Source organism: Chrysoperla carnea (genome assembly GCF_905475395.1).
Source record: "Chrysoperla carnea chromosome X unlocalized genomic scaffold, inChrCarn1.1 SUPER_X_unloc_16, whole genome shotgun sequence".
Lineage (NCBI taxonomy): Eukaryota > Metazoa > Arthropoda > Insecta > Neuroptera > Chrysopidae > Chrysoperla > Chrysoperla carnea.
Genome location: NW_025408111.1, coordinates 46,396 through 59,733, shown reverse-complemented (window position 1 = coordinate 59,733; position 13,338 = coordinate 46,396). Strand labels below are relative to the sequence as shown.

Below are 13,338 nucleotides of genomic sequence, written 5' to 3'. Positions count from 1 at the left end.
AATAATATAAGTCCCTATGTAAGTCAAAGTACCATGTAGAAAACACATAAAAATTAAATAGTATTTCTAATTTACTGTCGTAGTAAACATGATTTATTTTTTCAATTTCTATAATATATAAAATAATAAATTATAAATTTAATAATAATATTTATTTTATAAATTAAAATATATTTAATTTTTTTATTAACAATTATTAATAAACATAGTTTAATATTAATTATTTCAATCATACAAAACAATAATATTTTTAAGGTAAACTTAAAAAGTATATATTTTTATTTTTTATTTAATATCGATTTATTATAAATTATTAGTATATAAATAATTAAAAAATTTAATATATAAATATATATATTATAGTATAAGATTTCATTTTTAGAAAAACTTTTTTTGTCAATAATGAAAACGTATTATTATGAAATGTGTTAATCGAACATTGACAAAATATATTTCATTAGAAAATACTTTTATTTATGCATTAATATCAATAATTAACTATTAAATTAATTTTTTCATAATTATATAAAGAAATTTTATACTGATATAAGTATTTATATATTATAATATTTATTTTAAATATAAAAAAATTTATGACAAAATATATTATTAGAGTATTTGTTGAGATTAATATAAGATTATTTTAAATAAGAATTAATTTATATAATTATTAAAATATTATTAATTTTATGTTATGTAATTTTAATAAAAATAAATAATAATAATAAATATAAAAATTTTTTAACAATTTAAATTTTATATGATCTAAATAATTTTGTTAAGTACGATATGAGAAATCATTGTAAGCTTCGTTAAGAAACTTTGTAATATAAAATAATAATAATAATATTAAATATATAAATAAATAAAATAAATTTGATACATATTTTTGGTTCATTCTGTGTATAAATCAAAGGATACCGAATAATTGGTAACGGATGCGATATATTATAGTATCGAGTATTAAAACATAATATATAAATTTATCTTGTTATTCAAATTTTTTGTTACTTAACTTATGTATTTAGAAAATTTATAATATTATTTATATAATTGACATAAAATCTTATAAATTGAAATTTTATTAATATGTATCAAAAGAAGAGAGTAACGTATTGATATAATATCAAAGGATACTGATTATTTAAATAACGAATACGTCATATATTGTTTGTGTAACAAAGTTCACTTGGCCATCTAGTTGAAAATAACATTTTCAATAGAAAGTTTATATGCTTTTTTTTTTCTTTAATTATTAAAAAAATAAATTGAAATTTAATTCAATCAAATTTTATAATAATTTTTAAAAAATTTTTCCTTTTAAAAAATATTTTGTGATGTTGTGATAATATGTATTAATACAAGTGCATCCTGATACTTTTATCTCTAGTAAAGGTATGAGTATCATGAACAGTTTTGTTATCTAATGATATTATTTTGATAATATTTTGTGTATATTCTTATAATATTTTGTCTAAATATCATCATAATACAATATTATTTTGATAATATTTTATGAATATTCTTATAATATGTTACCTAAATGTCATCATAATATGATGAATTATTTCCATAATAACATATAAAAAAGAAAAAAAAAAAAAAGAATCATTAATTTATAATTATTTAAATTGATTCTTTAAAAAAATATTATAATATATTATTTATAAAAATAATTTTTACTCTTATTTTAAATAAATTTGTGGCCTTTTATTAAAAGGCCTATGATCGATGTATTATTATTATAAAAATTAATGCAATGTTTTTAATTTATGCTTTCTTTTCAGTTTTCTTTGGTAATAACACTGCTTGAATGTTTGGTAATACACCACCTTGAGCAATTGTTACACCAGATAATAATTTATTTAATTCTTCATCATTACGAATTGCCAATTGTAAATGACGTGGAATGATACGTGTTTTTTTGTTATCACGGGCAGCATTACCAGCTAACTCGAGAACTTCTGCAGCCAAATATTCCATAACAGCAGCCAAATATACTGGGGCACCAGCACCTACTCGTTCAGCATAATTTCCTTTTCGTAATAATCTGTGAATTCTTCCAACAGGAAATTGTAATCCTGCTCGGCTTGATCTTGACTTTGCCTTTCCCTTTACTTTACCACCTTTACCTCGTCCAGACATAGCGAATAAATTTATTTAATTAATATTTTTTTTTGTAAATATAATCACACAGATGTGTACGTTACGGGGATTGTAACATAAATGTTTAAAATGTTATTTGGGTATTTTAATTTATAATATTTATAAAATATAAAACTTTAAAAATAAACCAATCACCTTATAGTATTATTTTCAGCCAATCAGAGAGTAGTATTCATTTTTATTGTTATATCCATCTTCGCGTATATAATACGCTAGTTGTATACACGACACGCTCATACATATACTGACTGGTGTTCTGTAACTATCTGTGTATATTAATTGTTTGTAACAATGCCACCAAAAACAAGTGGAAAAGCAGCAAAAAAAGCTGGCAAAGCTCAAAAAAATATATCAAAGAGTGATAAGAAAAAGAAGAGGAAGCGCAAGGAATCATATGCAATTTACATTTACAAAGTATTAAAACAAGTGCATCCTGATACTGGTATCTCTAGTAAAGCTATGAGTATCATGAACAGTTTTGTTAATGATATTTTTGAACGTATTGCTGCTGAAGCATCACGTTTAGCACATTATAATAAACGTTCAACAATCACAAGTCGGGAAATTCAAACCGCAGTTCGATTATTATTACCTGGTGAATTGGCAAAGCACGCTGTTAGTGAAGGTACTAAAGCTGTTACAAAATATACAAGTTCAAAATAAATAAATCGAAAATATTATTTAATTGATAACATAAAAATACATCAACATATAAAAACGGCTCTCTTTTTAAGAGAGCCATCAAATTTTTTAAATAAGAGTAAATTATTTTTATATATACAAAAAAATTAAATAAACAATTATTAATATCATATTTAATATAAAATTTTATATATTAATAGCTTGAATATATCTATTATTAGTATATCAATATTATTAATTTTAAATATAATAAAGGATATCGCGGAATATATATCGTAAATCAGTGTAATGCAAATGCATTACATTACCTTTATTATTTTCATTTTATATTTACTACTTGTTTATGTACGCTTATAATTATTAGAAAAATATTTTTAATAATTTTAAAAAATAAATGAAATAATAAAAATTTAATAATAAATTATTTATTGAAAGTATAAAAAATGGTATAGCAAAATCTTTATTTTCTTTGATTAAGGCGAAATGTTTTATTAGTTATAAATTCGATAATCTCCTATCGATACTTGTTACTCTTAACTTGTATATATAAAAAATATAATAGTATATTAATTTATAATAAAATTTTTTCAAAAATTCAATAAGTTATTGTAAAATAAAATAGATAATATACAAATTATAATTTATTATTGCAGATATATTACAATAAAAAAAAAAAATAAAAATATTTGGTAATGTATGTTATAAACAAAATAATTTGTTGTAAACAAATTATATAATATGTTATATTTATTAACAAATTTATTTACTCTTATATAAATAAAATTAGTGGCTTCCCAAAAAGGAAAGCCTGTTTAAATTTATCGGATGTATTAAATATTCTTTAATAAATTTACTAAATATTTTAAGTAAATTATTATATTTTCTTAACCTCCAAAACCATACAAAGTACGACCTTGTCGTTTTAATGCATATACAACATCCATAGCTGTAACTGTTTTACGTTTTGCGTGTTCAGTATATGTAACAGCATCCCGAATAACATTTTCAAGGAATACTTTAAGTACACCACGTGTTTCTTCATAAATTAAACCAGAGATACGTTTTACTCCACCTCGTCGTGCTAAACGACGAATTGCAGGTTTTGTAATACCTTGGATATTATCACGCAAAACTTTTCTATGACGTTTTGCACCCCCTTTTCCAAGACCCTTTCCACCTTTTCCTCTGCCAGTCATTTTAATAAAAAATTATTTACAATATTTTAACGAACGGATAACACGTGTGTTAACCTCACAAGTATTGTAATGTATGTGAGCGCCGGTACAATTGTGCCTTTTTATATAAAGCATTAAAGATTTTTTAAGCCACGCCTATACAATTTGATTAGTCCATACTCTGATAGCTATCCAATAGGATATGACAACAAAAATTTTGAAATTTCATATAAATATAAATACAACACATTTATTTCGCATTTAAACATTTGACTTTGTAGTATCAAATTGTCGAATATAATTTTAAAAATTGTGTGTTTTTTTGTAAAAACATTATTATTTGAAAATGGCTAGAACCAAGCAAACTGCACGTAAATCAACTGGTGGTAAAGCACCAAGAAAACAATTAGCAACGAAAGCTGCACGTAAAAGTGCACCAGCAACTGGTGGAGTAAAAAAACCACACAGATATCGTCCTGGTACAGTAGCTTTACGAGAAATTCGTCGTTATCAAAAAAGTACTGAATTGTTAATTCGTAAATTACCATTCCAACGTTTAGTACGTGAAATTGCACAAGATTTTAAAACCGATTTACGTTTTCAAAGTTCAGCTGTTATGGCATTACAAGAAGCTAGTGAAGCCTATTTAGTAGGTTTATTTGAAGATACCAATTTATGCGCAATTCATGCAAAGCGTGTTACAATTATGCCTAAGGATATACAATTGGCAAGACGTATTCGTGGAGAACGTGCATAAGCGTTTTAAATGACAATTTAAAAAAAAAAAAAAAAATAAGAAATATTTTCGGTCCTATATATAGGACCAACATATATTATTAAATAAGAGTATATTATTTTTATTAAAAAATATATATATATATATATATATATATATATATATATATATATATAATATAAATTATTGAAATAAAATTAAACATTATTAAAATTTTGTTATAATTATAAGCGATTGCTATTTCTAAAAATAAATAAATTTCATAAAATTTATATTATTTTATATTCATTTGAAATATTAAAAAAACTTCTCGCTTTAAAGTAACCATGATATGAGTTATAAATGCAATAAAATTTTATACAAAAAATAATATTTATTTGTTGATGAATAATATAAAAGGTTTACATTTCTAAATAACATATATTTATATATGGTGTGTAAAAAAAAAGAAAAGAAGAAAAATAATTTATATTTTTAATATAAAAAGGCAACCGCACACAGTGTTCCCAAGCGGTCACCCATCCAAGTACTGACTGTGCCCAATGTTGCTTAACTTCGGTGATCGGACGAGAACCGGTGTTTTCAACGTGGTATGGCTGTGCCAGTAATAAATGAAAATTTTTACAAATATATATTTTTCATAAATATCATTAATATTAAAGTATATTATTAAAATTTTCAATGAAGTAATCAATTTAAATATATACTTATTTATTATACCATATATTTTAAATAAAAATGCAACCGCACACAGTATTCTCAAGTGGCCACCCATCCGTGGTACTGACTGTGGCAAATGTTTCTAAACTATTATTTTATAAAATATTTATACAAAAAATAATTTACTCTTATCAAATATTAATTTGTGGCCTGTATTAAGGCCTATGTTATTTTCATTTTTTAGCAAAAATAATGAAATATTTCAATATATTATTAAAGTAACAGATCATTTCTTTTTTGGTGCTGCTTTTTTAATTTTTGTAGGAGATGATTTGGCAACAGAAGCTTTCTTAGCTTTTGGTGCTTTCGGTTTACGAGCAGGGCTACTTTTGGCAGCGGATTTTGTACTTTTTGCTGGTTTTGCTTTAACTGGTGCTTTTTTTGATGCCGCTGATGATTTTGCAGTAACTTTTTTAGCAGCAGTTGATGATGATGGAGTCGCTTTTTTTGCTTTAGGCTTTTTGGCTGCCAATGATGTAGTTGTGGCTTTCTTTTCTTTTGGTGCCCGTTTACTTTTAGCACTCTTTGCTGAACCTTTTGCTCCACTTTCTTTTTTGGATACTTTTGATTTAGCTGAAGAATTAGATGAAGCGGAAGCAGCCAATTTGAATGAACCAGATGCACCTTTACCTTTAGTTTGTACCAAGGCTCCCTCAGTTACAGCAGCTTTTAAATATTTTTTAATAAATGGTGAAATTTTATCAGAATCCACTTTATAATTTGCAGCTAAATATTTTTTAATTGCTTGTAATGATGAACCACCACGTTCTTTTAAATTTTTAATTGCGTTAACAACCATTTCTGATGTACGTGGATGTGTTGGTTTTGAATGTTGTTTTGTACGTTTAGCACCAGAAGCTGTTGCTTTTTTTGTTGGTGTTGTAGAAGCAGCAGTAACCGCAGTTGCTGCAACAGCTGTAGAATTTTCTTCGGCCATATTTTTTACTTTATAAAAATAATGTATTTATTATAAATATTTAAATGATAAAATATAATAATTCTATCAAATAAAAAATAAAGGTTTTCAATTATATCATTATTCACAATAATATAAGTCCCTATGTAAGTCAAAGTACCATGTAGAAAACACATAAAAATTAAATAGTATTTCTAATTTACTGTCGTAGTAAACATGATTTATTTTTTCAATTTCTATAATATATAAAATAATAAATTATAAATTTAATAATAATATTTATTTTATAAATTAAAATATATTTAATTTTTTTATTAACAATTATTAATAAACATAGTTTAATATTAATTATTTCAATCATACAAAACAATAATATTTTTAAGGTAAACTTAAAAAGTATATATTTTTATTTTTTATTTAATATCGATTTATTATAAATTATTAGTATATAAATAATTAAAAAATTTAATATATAAATATATATATTATAGTATAAGATTTCATTTTTAGAAAAACTTTTTTTGTCAATAATGAAAACGTATTATTATGAAATGTGTTAATCGAACATTGACAAAATATATTTCATTAGAAAATACTTTTATTTATGCATTAATATCAATAATTAACTATTAAATTAATTTTTTCATAATTATATAAAGAAATTTTATACTGATATAAGTATTTATATATTATAATATTTATTTTAAATATAAAAAAATTTATGACAAAATATATTATTAGAGTATTTGTTGAGATTAATATAAGATTATTTTAAATAAGAATTAATTTATATAATTATTAAAATATTATTAATTTTATGTTATGTAATTTTAATAAAAATAAATAATAATAATAAATATAAAAATTTTTTAACAATTTAAATTTTATATGATCTAAATAATTTTGTTAAGTACGATATGAGAAATCATTGTAAGCTTCGTTAAGAAACTTTGTAATATAAAATAATAATAATAATATTAAATATATAAATAAATAAAATAAATTTGATACATATTTTTGGTTCATTCTGTGTATAAATCAAAGGATACCGAATAATTGGTAACGGATGCGATATATTATAGTATCGAGTATTAAAACATAATATATAAATTTATCTTGTTATTCAAATTTTTTGTTACTTAACTTATGTATTTAGAAAATTTATAATATTATTTATATAATTGACATAAAATCTTATAAATTGAAATTTTATTAATATGTATCAAAAGAAGAGAGTAACGTATTGATATAATATCAAAGGATACTGATTATTTAAATAACGAATACGTCATATATTGTTTGTGTAACAAAGTTCACTTGGCCATCTAGTTGAAAATAACATTTTCAATAGAAAGTTTATATGCTTTTTTTTTTCTTTAATTATTAAAAAAATAAATTGAAATTTAATTCAATCAAATTTTATAATAATTTTTAAAAAATTTTTCCTTTTAAAAAATATTTTGTGATGTTGTGATAATATGTATTAATACAAGTGCATCCTGATACTTTTATCTCTAGTAAAGGTATGAGTATCATGAACAGTTTTGTTATCTAATGATATTATTTTGATAATATTTTGTGTATATTCTTATAATATTTTGTCTAAATATCATCATAATACAATATTATTTTGATAATATTTTATGAATATTCTTATAATATGTTACCTAAATGTCATCATAATATGATGAATTATTTCCATAATAACATATAAAAAAGAAAAAAAAAAAAAAGAATCATTAATTTATAATTATTTAAATTGATTCTTTAAAAAAATATTATAATATATTATTTATAAAAATAATTTTTACTCTTATTTTAAATAAATTTGTGGCCTTTTATTAAAAGGCCTATGATCGATGTATTATTATTATAAAAATTAATGCAATGTTTTTAATTTATGCTTTCTTTTCAGTTTTCTTTGGTAATAACACTGCTTGAATGTTTGGTAATACACCACCTTGAGCAATTGTTACACCAGATAATAATTTATTTAATTCTTCATCATTACGAATTGCCAATTGTAAATGACGTGGAATGATACGTGTTTTTTTGTTATCACGGGCAGCATTACCAGCTAACTCGAGAACTTCTGCAGCCAAATATTCCATAACAGCAGCCAAATATACTGGGGCACCAGCACCTACTCGTTCAGCATAATTTCCTTTTCGTAATAATCTGTGAATTCTTCCAACAGGAAATTGTAATCCCTGCTCGGCTTGATCTTGACTTTGCCTTTCCCTTTACTTTACCACCTTTACCTCGTCCAGACATAGCGAATAAATTTATTTAATTAATATTTTTTTTTGTAAATATAATCACACAGATGTGTACGTTACGGGGATTGTAACATAAATGTTTAAAATGTTATTTGGGTATTTTAATTTATAATATTTATAAAATATAAAACTTTAAAAATAAACCAATCACCTTATAGTATTATTTTCAGCCAATCAGAGAGTAGTATTCATTTTTATTGTTATATCCATCTTCGCGTATATAATACGCTAGTTGTATACACACACGCTCATACATATACTGACTGGTGTTCTGTAACTATCTGTGTATATTAATTGTTTGTAACAATGCCACCAAAAACAAGTGGAAAAGCAGCAAAAAAAGCTGGCAAAGCTCAAAAAAATATATCAAAGAGTGATAAGAAAAAGAAGAGGAAGCGCAAGGAATCATATGCAATTTACATTTACAAAGTATTAAAACAAGTGCATCCTGATACTGGTATCTCTAGTAAAGCTATGAGTATCATGAACAGTTTTGTTAATGATATTTTTGAACGTATTGCTGCTGAAGCATCACGTTTAGCACATTATAATAAACGTTCAACAATCACAAGTCGGGAAATTCAAACCGCAGTTCGATTATTATTACCTGGTGAATTGGCAAAGCACGCTGTTAGTGAAGGTACTAAAGCTGTTACAAAATATACAAGTTCAAAATAAATAAATCGAAAATATTATTTAATTGATAACATAAAAATACATCAACATATAAAAACGGCTCTCTTTTTAAGAGAGCCATCAAATTTTTTAAATAAGAGTAAATTATTTTTATATATACAAAAAAATTAAATAAACAATTATTAATATCATATTTAATATAAAATTTTATATATTAATAGCTTGAATATATCTATTATTAGTATATCAATATTATTAATTTTAAATATAATAAAGGATATCGCGGAATATATATCGTAAATCAGTGTAATGCAAATGCATTACATTACCTTTATTATTTTCATTTTACATTTACTACTTGTTTATGTACGCTTATAATTATTAGAAAAATATTTTTAATAATTTTAAAAAATAAATGAAATAATAAAAATTTAATAATAAATTATTTATTGAAAGTATAAAAAATGGTATAGCAAAATCTTTATTTTCTTTGATTAAGGCGAAATGTTTTATTAGTTATAAATTCGATAATCTCCTATCGATACTTGTTACTCTTAACTTGTATATATAAAAAATATAATAGTATATTAATTTATAATAAAATTTTTTCAAAAATTCAATAAGTTATTGTAAAATAAAATAGATAATATACAAATTATAATTTATTATTGCAGATATATTACAATAAAAAAAAAAAATAAAAATATTTGGTAATGTATGTTATAAACAAAATAATTTGTTGTAAACAAATTATATAATATGTTATATTTATTAACAAATTTATTTACTCTTATATAAATAAAATTAGTGGCTTCCCAAAAAGGAAAGCCTGTTTAAATTTATCGGATGTATTAAATATTCTTTAATAAATTTACTAAATATTTTAAGTAAATTATTATATTTTCTTAACCTCCAAAACCATACAAAGTACGACCTTGTCGTTTTAATGCATATACAACATCCATAGCTGTAACTGTTTTACGTTTTGCGTGTTCAGTATATGTAACAGCATCCCGAATAACATTTTCAAGGAATACTTTAAGTACACCACGTGTTTCTTCATAAATTAAACCAGAGATACGTTTTCCTCCACCTCGTCGTGCTAAACGACGAATTGCAGGTTTTGTAATACCTTGGATATTATCACGCAAAACTTTTCTATGACGTTTTGCACCCCCTTTTCCAAGACCCTTTCCACCTTTTCCTCTGCCAGTCATTTTAATAAAAAATTATTTACAATATTTTAACGAACGGATAACACGTGTGTTAACCTCACAAGTATTGTAATGTATGTGAGCGCCGGTACAATTGTGCCTTTTTATATAAAGCATTAAAGATTTTTTAAGCCACGCCTATACAATTTGATTAGTCCATACTCTGATAGCTATCCAATAGGATATGACAACAAAAATTTTGAAATTTCATATAAATATAAATACAACACATTTATTTCGCATTTAAACATTTGACTTTGTAGTATCAAATTGTCGAATATAATTTTAAAAATTGTGTGTTTTTTTGTAAAAACATTATTATTTGAAAATGGCTAGAACCAAGCAAACTGCACGTAAATCAACTGGTGGTAAAGCACCAAGAAAACAATTAGCAACGAAAGCTGCACGTAAAAGTGCACCAGCAACTGGTGGAGTAAAAAAACCACACAGATATCGTCCTGGTACAGTAGCTTTACGAGAAATTCGTCGTTATCAAAAAAGTACTGAATTGTTAATTCGTAAATTACCATTCCAACGTTTAGTACGTGAAATTGCACAAGATTTTAAAACCGATTTACGTTTTCAAAGTTCAGCTGTTATGGCATTACAAGAAGCTAGTGAAGCCTATTTAGTAGGTTTATTTGAAGATACCAATTTATGCGCAATTCATGCAAAGCGTGTTACAATTATGCCTAAGGATATACAATTGGCAAGACGTATTCGTGGAGAACGTGCATAAGCGTTTTAAATGACAATTTAAAAAAAAAAAAACAAATAAGAAATATTTTCGGTCCTATATATAGGACCAACATATATTATTAAATAAGAGTATATTATTTTTATTAAAAAATATATATATATATATATATATATATATATATATATATATATATATATATAAATATAAATTATTGAAATAAAATTAAACATTATTAAAATTTTGTTATAATTATAAGCGATTGCTATTTCTAAAAATAAATAAATTTCATAAAATTTATATTATTTTATATTCATTTGAAATATTAAAAAAACTTCTCGCTTTAAAGTAACCATGATATGAGTTATAAATGCAATAAAATTTTATACAAAAAATAATATTTATTTGTTGATGAATAATATAAAAGGTTTACATTTCTAAATAACATATATTTATATATGGTGTGTAAAAAAAAAGAAAAGAAGAAAAATAATTTATATTTTTAATATAAAAAGGCAACCGCACACAGTGTTCCCAAGCGGTCACCCATCCAAGTACTGACTGTGCCCAATGTTGCTTAACTTCGGTGATCGGACGAGAACCGGTGTTTTCAACGTGGTATGGCTGTTGCCAGTAATAAATGAAAATTTTTACAAATATATATTTTTCATAAATATCATTAATATTAAAGTATATTATTAAAATTTTCAATGAAGTAATCAATTTAAATATATACTTATTTATTATACCATATATTTTAAATAAAAATGCAACCGCACACAGTATTCTCAAGTGGCCACCCATCCGTGGTACTGACTGTGGCAAATGTTTCTAAACTATTATTTTATAAAATATTTATACAAAAAATAATTTACTCTTATCAAATATTAATTTGTGGCCTGTATTAAGGCCTATGTTATTTTCATTTTTTAGCAAAAATAATGAAATATTTCAATATATTATTAAAGTAACAGATCATTTCTTTTTTGGTGCTGCTTTTTTAATTTTTGTAGGAGATGATTTGGCAACAGAAGCTTTCTTAGCTTTTGGTGCTTTCGGTTTACGAGCAGGGCTACTTTTGGCAGCGGATTTTGTACTTTTTGCTGGTTTTGCTTTAACTGGTGCTTTTTTTGATGCCGCTGATGATTTTGCAGTAACTTTTTTAGCAGCAGTTGATGATGATGGAGTCGCTTTTTTTGCTTTAGGCTTTTTGGCTGCCAATGATGTAGTTGTGGCTTTCTTTTCTTTTGGTGCCCGTTTACTTTTAGCACTCTTTGCTGAACCTTTTGCTCCACTTTCTTTTTTGGATACTTTTGATTTAGCTGAAGAATTAGATGAAGCGGAAGCAGCCAATTTGAATGAACCAGATGCACCTTTACCTTTAGTTTGTACCAAGGCTCCCTCAGTTACAGCAGCTTTTAAATATTTTTTAATAAATGGTGAAATTTTATCAGAATCCACTTTATAATTTGCAGCTAAATATTTTTTAATTGCTTGTAATGATGAACCACCACGTTCTTTTAAATTTTTAATTGCGTTAACAACCATTTCTGATGTACGTGGATGTGTTGGTTTTGAATGTTGTTTTGTACGTTTAGCACCAGAAGCTGTTGCTTTTTTTGTTGGTGTTGTAGAAGCAGCAGTAACCGCAGTTGCTGCAACAGCTGTAGAATTTTCTTCGGCCATATTTTTTACTTTATAAAAATAATGTATTTATTATAAATATTTAAATGATAAAATATAATAATTCTATCAAATAAAAAATAAAGGTTTTCAATTATATCATTATTCACAATAATATAAGTCCCTATGTAAGTCAAAGTACCATGTAGAAAACACATAAAAATTAAATAGTATTTCTAATTTACTGTCGTAGTAAACATGATTTATTTTTTCAATTTCTATAATATATAAAATAATAAATTATAAATTTAATAATAATATTTATTTTATAAATTAAAATATATTTAATTTTTTTATTAACAATTATTAATAAACATAGTTTAATATTAATTATTTCAATCATACAAAACAATAATATTTTTAAGGTAAACTTAAAAAGTATATATTTTTATTTTTTATTTAATATCGATTTATTATAAATTATTAGTATATAAATAATTAAAAAATTTAATATATAAATATATATATTATAGT

General features: G+C 23.7%; 1 non-coding gene and 1 pseudogene across 1 annotated transcript; both read right to left on the bottom strand.

The window, feature by feature from the left end:
* Positions 1-5,204: 5,204 nt before the first annotated feature.
* LOC123303921 lies at positions 5,205-5,322 on the bottom strand (annotated as a pseudogene).
* Positions 5,323-11,694: 6,372 nt separating this feature from the next.
* On the bottom strand, positions 11,695-11,813 carry LOC123303925. Its single transcript, XR_006535992.1, has one exon. It is a non-coding gene; the product is annotated as a 5S ribosomal RNA (ribosomal RNA).
* Positions 11,814-13,338: the final 1,525 nt, after the last annotated feature.